This window comes from Uranotaenia lowii, chromosome 3 (assembly GCF_029784155.1).
Source record: "Uranotaenia lowii strain MFRU-FL chromosome 3, ASM2978415v1, whole genome shotgun sequence".
Lineage (NCBI taxonomy): Eukaryota > Metazoa > Arthropoda > Insecta > Diptera > Culicidae > Uranotaenia > Uranotaenia lowii.
In genome coordinates this window covers 173,059,188-173,073,298 of record NC_073693.1, presented here as the reverse complement: position 1 = coordinate 173,073,298, position 14,111 = coordinate 173,059,188, and the positions used below count along the sequence as shown (strand labels likewise).

The following is a 14,111-nucleotide window of genomic DNA, read 5'->3' as shown; positions in this document are numbered from 1 at the left end:
CCAATAATTGGAATAAGAAATCTGAATCAGAGTTCAGAATTAGAAATCAAAATCACAAGTCAGTTTCAAAATTCAGAATGCAGATTCAGAAATAAAACTCAGAATTCAGATTCAGAATTCAGATTCGGAATTCAGATTCAGAATTCAGATTCAGAATTCAGATTCAGAATTCAGATTCAGAATTCAGATTCAGAATTCAGATTCAGAATTCAGATTCAGAATTCAGATTCAGAATTCAGATTCAGAATTCAGATTCAGAATTCAGATTCAGAATTCAGATTCAGAATTCAGATTCAGATTCAGAATTCAGATTCAGATTCAGAATTCAGATTCAGAATTCAGAATTCAGATTCAGAATTCAGATTCAGAATTCAGATTCAGAATTCAGATTCAGAATTCAGATTCAGAATTCAGATTCCGAATTCAGATTCCGAATTCAGATTCAGAATTCAGATTCAGAATTCAGATTCAGAATTCAGATTCAGAATTCAGGTTCAGAATTCAGATTCAGAATTTAGATTCAGAATTCAGATTCAGAATTCAGATTCAGAATTCAGATTCAGAATTCAGATTCAGAATTCAGATTCAGAATTCAGATTCAGAATTCAGATTCAGAATTCAGATTCAGAATTCAGATTCCGAATTCAGATTCCGAATTCAGATTCAGAATTCAGATTCAGAATTCAGATTCAGAATTCAGATTCAGAATTCAGATTCAGAATTCAGATTCAGAATTCAGATTCAGAATTCAGATTCAGAATTCAGATTCAGAATTCAGATTCAGAATTCAGATTCAGAATTCAGATTCAGAATTCAGATTCAGAATTCAGATTCAGAATTCAGATTCAGAATTCAGATTCAGAATTCAGATTCCAAATTAATATTTCTAAAAAACGTGATGAATGATGTCTGGACAGTGAATGGCTTTGTTATGGTACAATATTAAATGATTAAAGGTGAAATTCTGAATCAGAACTCAAATTAAAATTTAATTTCAAAATTCAGAATTATAAGTTTAAAAAAATTGGAATCCTTCAATAGGTTTATACACATTTCATTCTTTCTGCAAATGGTTTCGTCGAACATGTTTAATGAAATGGAGTCCTTATTTAAGCATTTACCCTTTAATCCAAGACCAATAGACAGAAATGAACACTTTTGGTGCCAAAAAATCTTAAACGCATGCCAAAAAGAAAAACCCAAACCCAATTTAATTAGTAAAAATGACAACATCCTTCGAAAAAACAAACCATCGACAGCGTTTTGTTTTTAAATGAAGATGCGAAACAAAAAACAACCGATATCGAAAAACAATCGGTACAAAAACAACGGTTATTAGTAATCAAAATTCGAATGTAAGACAAGTTTGTAGATAAATTTTATACTGTGGATTACAGAAAATATACAATCGGTTAAGTCGTTTAGCAAAAACCTGAGGAGAAAGCCTTGTTTTCGTTGCATGATCGTTTAGACCTTATTTTTTAGATGCTGTTGATGCGTTGGAATAATCTTGCCCTAGTCGAAATAACTCCTCGAAAAACGTAGTGCTATGAAGAATGTTCATGGAGCCAAAGATATTCTTTCTATTTTTATTGTAATTAGAGACGTTTTACAGGGGTCACGTTATAGATATGAATTGAGATTTAAAAATCGGCCGTGATTCTCCTATATTTTATTTCTGCATTCCACTTTAATCATGTTGTCATGAACTGGTTTTTCTGTCAGAAGAGTATTATAAAAATAAGGTGAAACTTAAACCTTGGATACCTATTAATGCTAGAATTTTGTATCTGTGTATAAAGACTGAATTTTCATTAAAAACAATACCTTAAACTGAAACCAAAATTATAGATAAAAAGCAGTTTATCAGACAAGCTAAGGAATCAACGGTTTTTGAAACGTCAAAAACTGGCTCACAGAATCCAAAAGTAGGCGAGAAAAGAAAGCCGGGTAAAGCAGCATGTAAGTGTACATCAATCAAATTTACAAAATGGCCGACAACTATATGGCCTCACCTAGACAAAAGAAAACTAACCGAATAAAAACGATCATTTGCGATTGCGTTTTAAAAGATACGTATGTAGTTAAGTAGATAAAATGATGCATCCTGTTTTACCCTGTTTTGTGACATAGTGTTTTGTTGCCTTTGTCACAATTTAAAATGGATTTCAGCCATATTTGTTGGATTATATTGGAAATACAAGTTTTTTACAAGATAAAATAAAGCAAATTGCTTCTCATTAGTCAAACATACAACAAAATGAAATAGTTACAATTAATGATATAAAACATCAACGAACTGTACGAATTTAATGAAAATGATACACCCGTTCTCAACACCTAATACCACTCTTTTATGTTTTTCATATCATATCTTTTCAAGAAGATAAAACAGAAAAATAGTGCTCAGTAAAACTTTCGGAAATCAACTACAATCCAAACTATGTAAACAAATTGTCCCGATGCAAAGTAAAACGCAAATTACTCACTACAATACAGTGTTTATGAGGCAAATAATACTTTGTGATATGTGTAATCAAATTACTATTAGATACAAGAAAACCTGCAGTTAAAATGTCTCATAGAAATAATCACGCATGAAAAAACCCGTTAGAGAAAAAAAACACAAAGTTTAGCTAACAAGGATACCAGTTTATATTGCAATAATCGAATTTGTTTCCATTACAATGTAAAACCGAGCAAACAAATATCAACACATTTCCCAACGATGTCAAAATCAAGTGTAGTAGAAAAGTTTCCCAATTTAGCAGTGCACCCTTAAAATATGCAACCAGCAGTGACACTTAACCACAGCACCACAAAAAAACATCTACAGACTAACGCATACAAACACCAACGTTTCGGCATATATACGTTTCGGCCAATTTGTAAATGAGGAAAAGCAACCACAAAACTACCAAAGGAAACAGAAAAGAGTTCAAAATTTTGCAGCTAAATTTACCGACAAGAGAAAAACAAAATTTATGAAAATTAAAAAAAAAGGATAATACACAAACAAAACAAACTGCCCTTTTTGACGATGAAAGATTATAAACAAAAAATGGAAGAGAAATTCAGAATACCTAATAACGTCACCAGTAGGAACAAACATCTACTTGCATGAATAGTTACATACACAAAGAAGCGAACAAGAGGGATAATCAAAATACAAACCAATAGAACGGATTGAGGAACAAAACAAAACAGTCAGCGAGAACACAATGTGCCACTGGTGAGAAAGAAGTAATCAGCAGTATAACAACTAGAATACGCAATAAAACAAAACAACAGGAGATCAAACCGAATGTACAGGACGAACGAAACAGAAACAACACAAAGATAACAATTAGGCAATAGTGGATAATAGTTAGACTTGTATAGTTTGTGCTGTATGGTGTCAAACGGAGATTTAAAATGAAAATAAACAACAGAAACGTCACGAGCAAAGCAAACAATGTTGAATGAATGAAATGGAGAAAAGTGTAGTATTTATATATATTTCATACACCGTGGCAGGAAGAATTGTGTGCTGAGAACAAAGATTAGAAATGGCCAATCCAATTGGCGGCTAAGAAGCAAGATCCCGAGGGTATTTATGATTAAATGAAAACATAACAATCGTTACTCAATGATTAGAGATGAAATAAACTGAAATTACTACTCTGAGAATGGCATCTTGAAGAAGAAATTCACCTTCAAACAATTTATCCAAAGCTACCTTAGAATGCACATGTGTAGGTCAATTTCTTCTTTAACGATGGAATATTTTTTCTATTTTTTATCGGGTCATGCAGTTTTCTAGAACCATATTTCAGGTTTCGGGTTTCCGGGGTCAATCTCGAGTATCGTCAAATAGGAAGGACACACATGCAGTTCTAAATTTGGCTGACGATCTGTGGAAGATGCAAATCGATAAGTGGTACATAACGATTGGCAAAATTAACGGCCGAATATACCAAAGCATAAACCGTACATCTTTCAAGGATATGATGGCTAGCATCTTGCAAATGCTAAAACCACCAACCCAGAGAAAGTGTACTATTTATGCCGTGACCAGGATTCGATCTCATGACTTCTAGCTGAGAAGACTTGAACGCTATGCTATACGCAACGGTCGGCGGCGAAACTGAAAGGCGGAAAATATCTGTATTATTGAATTATCTAATTATTGAACTGCTACGTAAATCAATATTTTATTTCCACTCAAATAAATAAATGCAACAAACAACATTTTCACCACTTTGTTAGAAATGGATTATGCACTCGCTCGTTAATCGGACACAGTTGGGACCGAAGGGTGTATCCGACTATCGAAAACGTCCGATGACCGAGGGTACCTTGTTAGAAACATTATTTTGGTCAAATGAAAAACTGTTTTTCATCAAAATAATTGATATATTACTGAAAGTTAAGTAAAAAGTGGTGAGAAAAACTTAATCGAATGAATTTTTAAAGCTAAAAACATTTGGTAACAAATATATATAAACCTGGGGGAGGAAGACTGAATAAAAAAAGAAAAAAATATTTTAAACGTCAAATTTCTCTCATCAATCTACCGACCAGTGCAAAGGTTCAAAATTTTACTTTCTTATTTAGTGATTTTCAATAAAACTTGTTTGATGCTGATATGCACTTGTTTTGCATAAAACAATGATTCAATTAGGTTTTATTTTGCTCTGGCAAATTCTTGCATGATCAGGCGTATTGAGTCACTCAAATTTCGTTAAAGTTTTGAAGCTGATAAATAAAAATGGTTTGATTAATAGTTGTTCTAAAAATAGCTAAATCTAAATTTAGCACTTAAACAACTGAGTTGCATGACTCGCTACACGAAACTGATCATCTAAAGTTAAAATTTGAACGATTACAAATCTTTTCAACAATTACTGGCTTTTGCCGAACAGTATAAAAACGATACAGAAAACGATACAGCAAATTTCAGTCCTCCCCCAGATATAAACAACAGTTGATATCATAGCCGAGCATAAAAACCATCTATCATCGAAAACGTCCGATTTTTTAAATTGTTTTTTTAAATGAATTTTTTGATTTATTACAACAATATTTCCGATTATTGTGAGAAACTGGCTTTGGACTCAACTCCCAAATCGTTGGAATTACCGAACATGTCCGATTCAACGATTTCGATTAACGAGCGAGTACTGTATTTGCATTTTGAAATATCCTGTCTACTTTAAGGCGATTTACTCCATGGGAATGCACCATAAAAATAAAATGTTGAATAGGTGTCGATAAATTGATTTTCATATGGAATTTCCAACGCCAATTTTCCACAGCTAACGAATTCCGTTTTAAGCTTAGCTTAGCTTGATTGACTACTCACATCCACCTTAAATCATCGAACTCGAAAATAATAATAAATATTTGTAAAGCAATATTTCTCATTGTAACTAAAACGCTGTTATAGTGTATAAACATTTCGAATTCCATGATCGCTGGCGTGGCTAAGTGGAACAAGTTCCACATCGCCAATAGTTGCTACTCCGTGGTTGACCGAGGCCATCAATTTTGCCCAGAGGTCAAATTAATGGTGTCTGGGATTGACAGCACATTCACAATGAACAAAACTGATGCTCTCTCTTTAAACATCAATAACGGCGCCGGCCACGTCCTAGTAGTCAATGGATAGAAGGAAAATAGAGAAAAAGGATTGAAAGATTCATAACTCATGCTTAAGGACCGAGGTCACCTCTGCATCCTTGCAAAACATTTTTGGTCTGGAAATGGAGGGTAGGATATGATCAGGAGACACCTTTGACTAGTGCGATTTAATATTTTACATCCTGTTCTTTTGGTCTTCCTGTGTTATTGAGATTATCATTTCTCCTCTTTGTTTTTCTAAACGCTTTTTAAAAGTCTGTTTCCAATTATTCAAGAGATTTTCGAAAATTTCTGTTTATGCTATTACAGTTTTAATATGATAGACTTGCTTTTTAACACAACTACTTATTGTATAGACTTACTCAATCAAAACTAGGTTTTAATAAAAACGCATAATAAAACTTGACACTTGTCATTGTGATATATTTTCTTCTATATGGTTTCATAGATGAACGGCTTTTCTTTTTATTGCAAACTTATTGAAACCTTTTCCAATAAGATCGAGCTTTAAATTAACAGTGCAGGATATCGTGTTTTGAAAGTTGCATTACGAAAGAATAACATTTTATTTCCAGTGTCCTAGATTTCTTTTTAAATTTCTAGTAGTGGAACTGGACTGATACTTGAAGTTGAAATGTTTTAAATGAACCTAATTCGTCGATAAGTCGAATTTGAAACCCTGTTACGATATACCATTCGAGTTATTTGAACCAAAATTCTTGTAGCTTTAAGTTCTGTTACAATATTTAACATGTTTTTTATTGAAGTGTTTAAATTACGTTCACTGATGTATGCTAAACTATGTTTTTTATATACGTGTAGAAGAATTAGAGATATGAAAGTAAGATACACGAATACAACAACTTGTATCATTGGACCATTATTGCATAAATCCATAAAATTTTTAACTTTATATTAAGCCTAATTTTTTTATGTGAACACTAACAAATTCACCTAGTTCTTAGTGAGAATAATACTATGACAATGTGTATCGACAATTTTCCTTTAAAATATTTGTGTGTCATTTTTAAAAAGTTATGGTTATGAACAATACGCTCAAAGCGATTAATTAGGAAAAATTCTGAATCTTAAAAAATATCACATTTATTAAAAGCATTAATTGGGCCTACGAGTGACTTCTCTGATTGTTTATTGTGTAAGGGATTGTTTCAGATGGTTTTTACATATTAAAATCTGATACTTATCTTTCGATCTTGATTTCAGTTTTCCCGTCGTCAATTGTTCCAATTTTCCCGTACCGTCAATTATTTCTTGTTTTGATTTCCATTCCTCGTTTATCCCATTCCCGCCACCACAGTCTTCAAAACTTTACGGCACAAATTGAACTTTTCAATGGATGGTTTGAGAGTCTTCAAAATTTTCCTGCCAAAAAAAAACACAACCGTCATCGACGACGACAGCCTACCCAGTCCACAGCTAACGAATTCCGTTTTGAATCGATAAATAAATAAATTCAAGGAATGCAGTCAATGATTGAAAATACAAATTTTAAAACTTCTGTGCCTTTTGATGAGTTCATGAAAAATAAAAGTTAGGGTTACCAGATCACCCAACACCAAAAAGAGTACATTGAGATCTTTTACCCATAAAAGTCAGGAGAAACGATATAACTTCGGTTTTCTGAGCACCCAGCCATCAGATAGATACAAGATCCATTTAATTATCGAGCTTTGCGCCCGGAAGGTATGCAAAACAAAAGTAAAAGGATGTACATATTTCTTTTTTTTTTTTAGGAGACTTCTACTACCTTGACTGTAATATTCAGAGATATTTCAATTCACTCAAATACGGTCAATTTGTTGAGGTTATGCAAAAGTTGGATTATTTGAAGAGAAAGCAGTATTTAGAGGTTGCTGATGCTGAGCAACCTCAAAAACGTTATAAAGCAAACCATTTCCATTTTTTTTTATTGTCGCGTACATTTCCTTTATAATCATTATTTGAGATTTTTGCGCATTTAAGCATATTACCTAAATTGTGTATATTTTGATTATTGTTTGCATAAATACTTAAAGGCGTTTATCGCGCTCACTTTATTTCGAATAAATATGCATGTTAATGAAAACAACATGTTAAAGTAATTTGTTGTTAGCTGTATGCCTTTCGTAGTTTTTGCATTTAATCTGAAACAATTTCATAAAATGGAAGATATACATAGGATTTTTTGATCAAATGTCTTTCAACAAAAAAAAGAGTACATTTGGTGAAATTTCATAAAAAGAAGAGTACGCCCATTTCTCGATCGAAAAAGAGTACATATACTCTTAAAAAAGTACATATGGTATCCCTAAAAAGTTGAATTTTTCATCATATTTGAACATCTCTAGCGTAACATTTCAAAAGGGCGAAACTGCCAAATGTAAACAAATCGAGTTAACGGTCATTCCGGATGCACGCGGTTGCACTTTACCTATCAAACGTGGTTTCATCTTAAAATTACTTAAAACTTTCAAAAAATTAATAAAATTCAATTGGGCGAAACTTCTTGTTGATGCATTTTCGTTGGAACGTGAAGTTACGCCTATTCAAAATGGAGTGAATTTTTCTATTCGTGTAGAGCCAAAAGGCGTAACTGAGTTGATCGTATGTGACAAAACGGCCTAATTAGTTTTTGCGTGTAGGATGAATGGGCGTAACTTCAAAACCAAAACAAAAACGGCCGATCAATTGGGATTGGGCCTGCTAAAACGAATAAAGCTTGCTCTTTACTCTTACACAGATTTCCATAAGAATGACAGCTAATCGGAGTGAAATTGGAGTGAAGGCTATTACCACTGACCACACTGACATGACACTTAGAACAAAAATTCAACCATTTTCTGTCTAATTTTTTGATGTCAGATTTTGCAGGTTCGCAATACCGACGGCAGGTGGCGAACCTGAAAAATTTAACAAAAAATGCCCTGTAGGAAAAATTGTCCTGTTTAGCCCGATTTTATCGTAGAAATTGCGTGTTTTATTTTTAAAGTTGGGTGACATTTCCTAACTGGGATAGCATTTCTTCAAATTGATCGATGCGCACTCTGGAATCGACATTGCGCACTGTTGGAAAAATTATCCAGAAAACGAAATCGAGTGTCCAGTCAGTATGGTCAGTGCTATTACTCTCTCTGTTTAACACACGAGAAATCGTATACCGGGATTGCGAGCGCGCCCATCGCCCATTGGGCGAAACTTGCAGGCGTAACTGAAATCGAAAACAATAATAGGGCGAAACTCGAAAATCTCAGAAATTACGTGAAAAAAGTTAAAGTTCTTGATAACCATCGAACAATAAGTGAATTTAATGCACATTTTTTGATTTTGTTGAACAAAAAGTGGTCGATTTTATAAATAGGATTTGAATAGGTGTTCCGAATTCTAGCGTAACATTTAAAAAGGGCGAAACTAGCAGTTAGCTCGAAACGAGAAAAACGCGTTTGAAAATTCGGAACACCTATTCAAATCCTATTTATAAAATCGACCACTTTTTATTCAACAAATTCAAAAAATGTGCATTATATTCACTTATTGTTTGATGGTTATCAAGAACTTTAACTTTTTTCACGCAATTACAGAGATTTTCGAGTTTCGCCCTATTATTGTTTTTGATTTCAGTTACGCCTGCAAGTTTCGCCCAATTGATCGGCCCTTTTTGTTTTGGTTTTGAAGTTACGCCCATTCATCCAACACGCCAAAACTAATTAGGCCGTTTTGTCACACACGATCAACTCAGTTACGCCTTTTGGCTCTACACGAATAGAAATATTCACTCCATTTTGAATAGGCGTAACTTCACGTTCCAACGAAAATTCATCAACAGGAAGTTTCGCCCAATTGAATTTTATCAATTTTTTGAAAGTTTTAAGTAATTTTAAGGTGAAACCGCGTTTGATAGGTAAAGTGCAACCACGTGCATTCGGAATGACTGTTAACTCGATTTGTTTACATTTGGCAGTTTCGCCCTTTTGAAATGTTACCCTAGAATTTTCAAACGCGTTTTTCTCGTTTCGAGCTAACTGCTAGTTTCGCCCTTTTTAAATGTTACGCTAGATCTTTCTCCTTTAGCCTTCAGTAGGGGAGAGTGGGGTATCGTGGGCCATGGGGAAACGTGGGCCACTTTTAATATCTCAGATGTGTGTTGAGATAAAAATCTCGAACCAACTGTCATCGTCGTCACTTTTTGTGAGCATATATTTCAATATGTTGACTTAAATACGCATCATATGCTTCTTTTATTTATCAAGCTGAAAAAAGTTAGAAAAATTTACTTTCATAATTAAAAATACACCCGCTAATTTCATCGATGGGGAACCTTAAATTCATAACAAAAATATGCTCATTCGCTTAAATATGATCTTAGTTTTGTCATGATCTTTCACGTGGAAAAGGAATTTTTGATGAAACATCAATAAGTCACACAAACGCAACCAATTTGCAAATCATAGCTTGTGGGGAATCGTGGGCCACACATCTTGAATCACCTTTATTATTAAGTTTTTATACACATTCAGAACTGAAAATACGTTATAACTATATGTTAAGTTTTCTTATGCCAAATGAAGAGTTATGAAAAATATGTTTCCATCCTATATATAAGGAATTTTGCCAAAACGTTCGCTACACGATCATTTTTATCAAACCATTTATGGTTACAAAATAACCATTTTATGGTTTTTGCTCCAAAACTATCAATATGGTTATTTTTTAAGATTTTTTCTTCGCGAAATTTTCACCATTTTGGTAGTTTTCGTGTATTAACCACAAAACGGTTGAAAAACTTGTCTTCGCCATTTTGGAGTTAACGCGTAGAGCAAACCGAGCGCGAACGAATAAAATGTTTAAAAGTAAATCTGTTCCTGTGATCCGGATGGAGCTGGGGCTGGTCGGTCGGCGTCTCTGCTGGAATATCACTGTCTCAGGAAACTTCCGGTACATTCAGTGCTAGAAGCAGAAAACTTGGACTGGTAATTTTCCTGGTATTCGGTTTTCAATATTTCATGTTTATAACTATTGGATTTTTTTTTCAGCCTGTCAATATTTTTTTGCCAAGTTTTGGTAAATTTTGATTAAATCCGCCGGTGAAAATCAATCGAAAATGAGAAAAAAAGCCACTCTGGGACAGTTTCTGCGGGATCAGCTGGTCGGAGTGCTGGGTAGTGTAAACATTATTGCCGTGAACGACGAAAATCTCAGCATCGAGCGTTGGAGAATCTGGTTAACGACGTGCACCTGAAGGCACAAGGAAGTTGAAGCGCTGCGGCGAGTTTCGGTTTCGTGTGTATTTTTTTTCTGTTCGTTTGTAAGTTAAAAATTACCTCGAACTGGCTATCAAAAGAAGAGCCCTCGAAAAGTCGTGAGAAAATTAGGCCTCGAATTCCGAATTTTAAGTGACCCTTGGACAAGTTGCAAAAAAAAACGAAAACGAAATCGGTCTGGCTGGAATCATCCGTGTTGTAGAGTGGCTAATCTTGCGGTTCTCTCTGGGGGTATTTTTGTTTCGACATATTTGTAGTAGTCAGGCTTAGTCGGAATACATCCCAAGTGATTCGAAAGCCATTGGCATGTTCAAGGTTTGTTGACTACGGAAAGACGAAAATCGTGGGTATTCTTTCCCCTGAAGATCAAAGAGGGTTTACCTTAAATTAAAGGTAACTTGCCGATTATTTTGTGTCCGGAAGAAAGTGAAGAATTATCATAGCTGGCTGAACCGTGAAACGATTGATCGAACCAACATTTGAAATTTAGCTGTTTCAAGGTAAGTTCGCATTTTACGTTTCCCGTTGAATCCAATGTCCATGAATATACAATGTCCTAGGTTCGTTTACCTGCCTTGTTTATTGATGGCAGCATTTATGCGAAAATCCATTCGGGGGAAGCGTATCCTCATTGTTTCCGATTGCGGTTCATCATCGTCAGTCAAGCAAACATCATTCGGGAAAAAAACTGCCTGGAAGCCGCTCCCCTAGAATCGGTTACTAAAGTTTTTTGAAGCCAAAGTTATAGAACTTATTGTAAGTATTCTACCTAATTTGTCTCTGAAGTGTTTAACGTAGCCTTGCAGTTACAATTAACTATTAGTTATACAAGAATTTATTTTACAGCTTCCGGTCGGTGCGTATAATGTCCCAGTACTACAATCACTTTCTCAAGCTTCTGGATCGTTGGCCGGTGGATCAGAGTAAAATCGGGCGGGATCTGGGACAGTTTCTGCGGGATCAGCTGGCCGGAGTGCTGGGTAATGTCAACATTATTGCCGTGAACGACGAAAATCTATCGCGACAGCATCGAGCGTTGGAGAATTTGGTTAACGACGTGCACCTGAAGGTACACCCGAGGACGCTTCAATCGCCTGACACCGGGCTGTCCGGGGAGCAGTGCCGGGACGTGCTTTCATCGGAGTTTATGGAATACTTGAACAAGCAATGAGGAAGGTATTAGCCGGCGGTGTTCAAAGATTAGGATTAGTTTTAAGCAGAAACTTTGCCACGAATGTTGGCCATGTTCCGGTTATGGCCAGAGAGACGGTCACGTTTTTGAAACTTCAGAACGGAGAGCTATTTGTTGATATGACTTTTGGCGCGGGAGGTCACACCAAAGAAATTTGAAAAACTGCTCCGGAAGCCAAAATTATTGCATTGGATCGAGATCCAATTGCTCATAGGATTGCAACTGATTTGGCTTCCTGTTATCCGAAACAAATCATACCTGTACTTGGGAGGTTTTCCGAGCTTCCCGCAAAATTGCGAGAATTAAAGATTCATATTCGATTTCGGTTGTTCCTCGATGCAGTTTGATGAAGGACTGCGTGGTTCTTCAATTAGCAGAAACGGTCCCCTGGATATGCGAATGGATAAGGATCGATGCCAGGACAGTCCAACGGCCGCTGAAGTCTTGGCCAAAATTGACGAAACCGATTTGAGCCGGATATTGAAAATTTACGGGGAAGAAAAACAGTACAGGAAAATTGCCATAATCGAGGCTCGTCACTCAATGCGTAAAATCGAAACCACACACCAGCTGGCCGACATCGTTCAGTCCTGCTTCGGAACGGGAATGCACCGATTGGACAAATTTAAAAGACCAAGCCATCCGGCCACGAAAACTTTCCAGGCGCTGCGAATCTTTGTCAACAACGAACTGAACGAAATCAACTACGGGATGCTGCTGGCCCAGCGATATCTGAAGCTTAGTGGCAAACTGGTGGCCATAACGTTCCACTCGCTCGAGGACACTATCGTGAAGCGGCACGTCATGGGTAACGTGTTGAACGATATGGCCAATCGGTTGCCGCTGCGCTACTCCAGCCACACCGTTTATCACGAACGGCAGGCGATGGACAGTATAACGAAACCGTGCTCCGGATGGCAGCAACTGACCAAACATGTGGTGCTTCCGGGTGACGAGGAGGTCGAACGAAATCCCCGGAGTCGGTCGGCCAAACTGAGAGCGGCGGTAAGGGTGAGTTAAATTTCATGTTCCTGGTCAGGTGTGCTAAGAAATTGCCAATAAATTCGTATTAGAACGCTGGATGATGATTTATCTTTCGATCCGAAATCCCAATTCTAGTATTTTTAAGAAAAAAATTACCTGTTTTCCTTCCATTCTGCGATATGGATCAAAATTAACCGTTTTTCAACTTCTCCGCAATAATTTCTTGCGGTTAAAAAGTAACCATATTTCCACTTCTCAAGAGAAGTCAAAAAATGACTTCTATGGAAGAAACCAAAAAATAACTTAACGCGGAAAGGTGTGAAAATGGTTACTTTTTAACGATAATTGGTTAAATAATTTCCAGCGTGTAGCCAGGTTTTGGAATCTATTCGATCATATTACGGAAATTGCACCTATTTAGACTCCTGTGCAAATAATCAGAGTGCCTCCAGTAGGGTGGGTGCATACTGAGGAAAAGTAGGCAAGGGGTACTAAAAGTTTCTCATTGGTGGGGGGTGGAGACGGTGCGCTTTTTGACAGCGAATTGTTCGCCTACCATGCCTACGATTACGATTGCCTGTCACAAGGGTCACAAGATGGACGATTCCGTGCATTGGTATAAGAACACACCTAGCTTTACCCGCCTTGCAAATAATTTCCACGCAGAAATATTTTCGCACTGACGCACACATAGACAACCTGTGTCAGTTTTTCAAATCAGCCGTTGCTCGCTTCTGATTTTCGAATCACATTTCCAAACGGCATAATCGTTATTGTTCTGGCGAAAATTATTATGAAATCTAGCGTAACATTTCAAAAGGGCGAAACTGCCAAATGTAAACAAATCGAGTTAACGGTCATTCCGGATGCACGCGGTTGCACTTAACCTATCAAACGTGGTTTCATCTTATAATTACTTAAAACTTTCAAAAAATTGATAAAATTCAATTGGGCGAAACTTCCTGTTGATGCATTTTCGTTGGAACGTGAAGTTACGCCTATAGTCCTATTTGCCGCTGGTAGTGTTCGTGATATTATGCTGGTTGTTTCACCAA

The 14,111-nt window shown here is 36.0% G+C and overlaps 1 pseudogene; it reads left to right on the top strand.

The window, feature by feature from the left end:
* Positions 1-10,422: 10,422 nt before the first annotated feature.
* On the top strand, positions 10,423-13,146 carry LOC129755910 (probable methyltransferase-like protein 15 homolog; annotated as a pseudogene).
* The last annotated feature ends 965 nt before the right edge of the window (positions 13,147-14,111 follow it).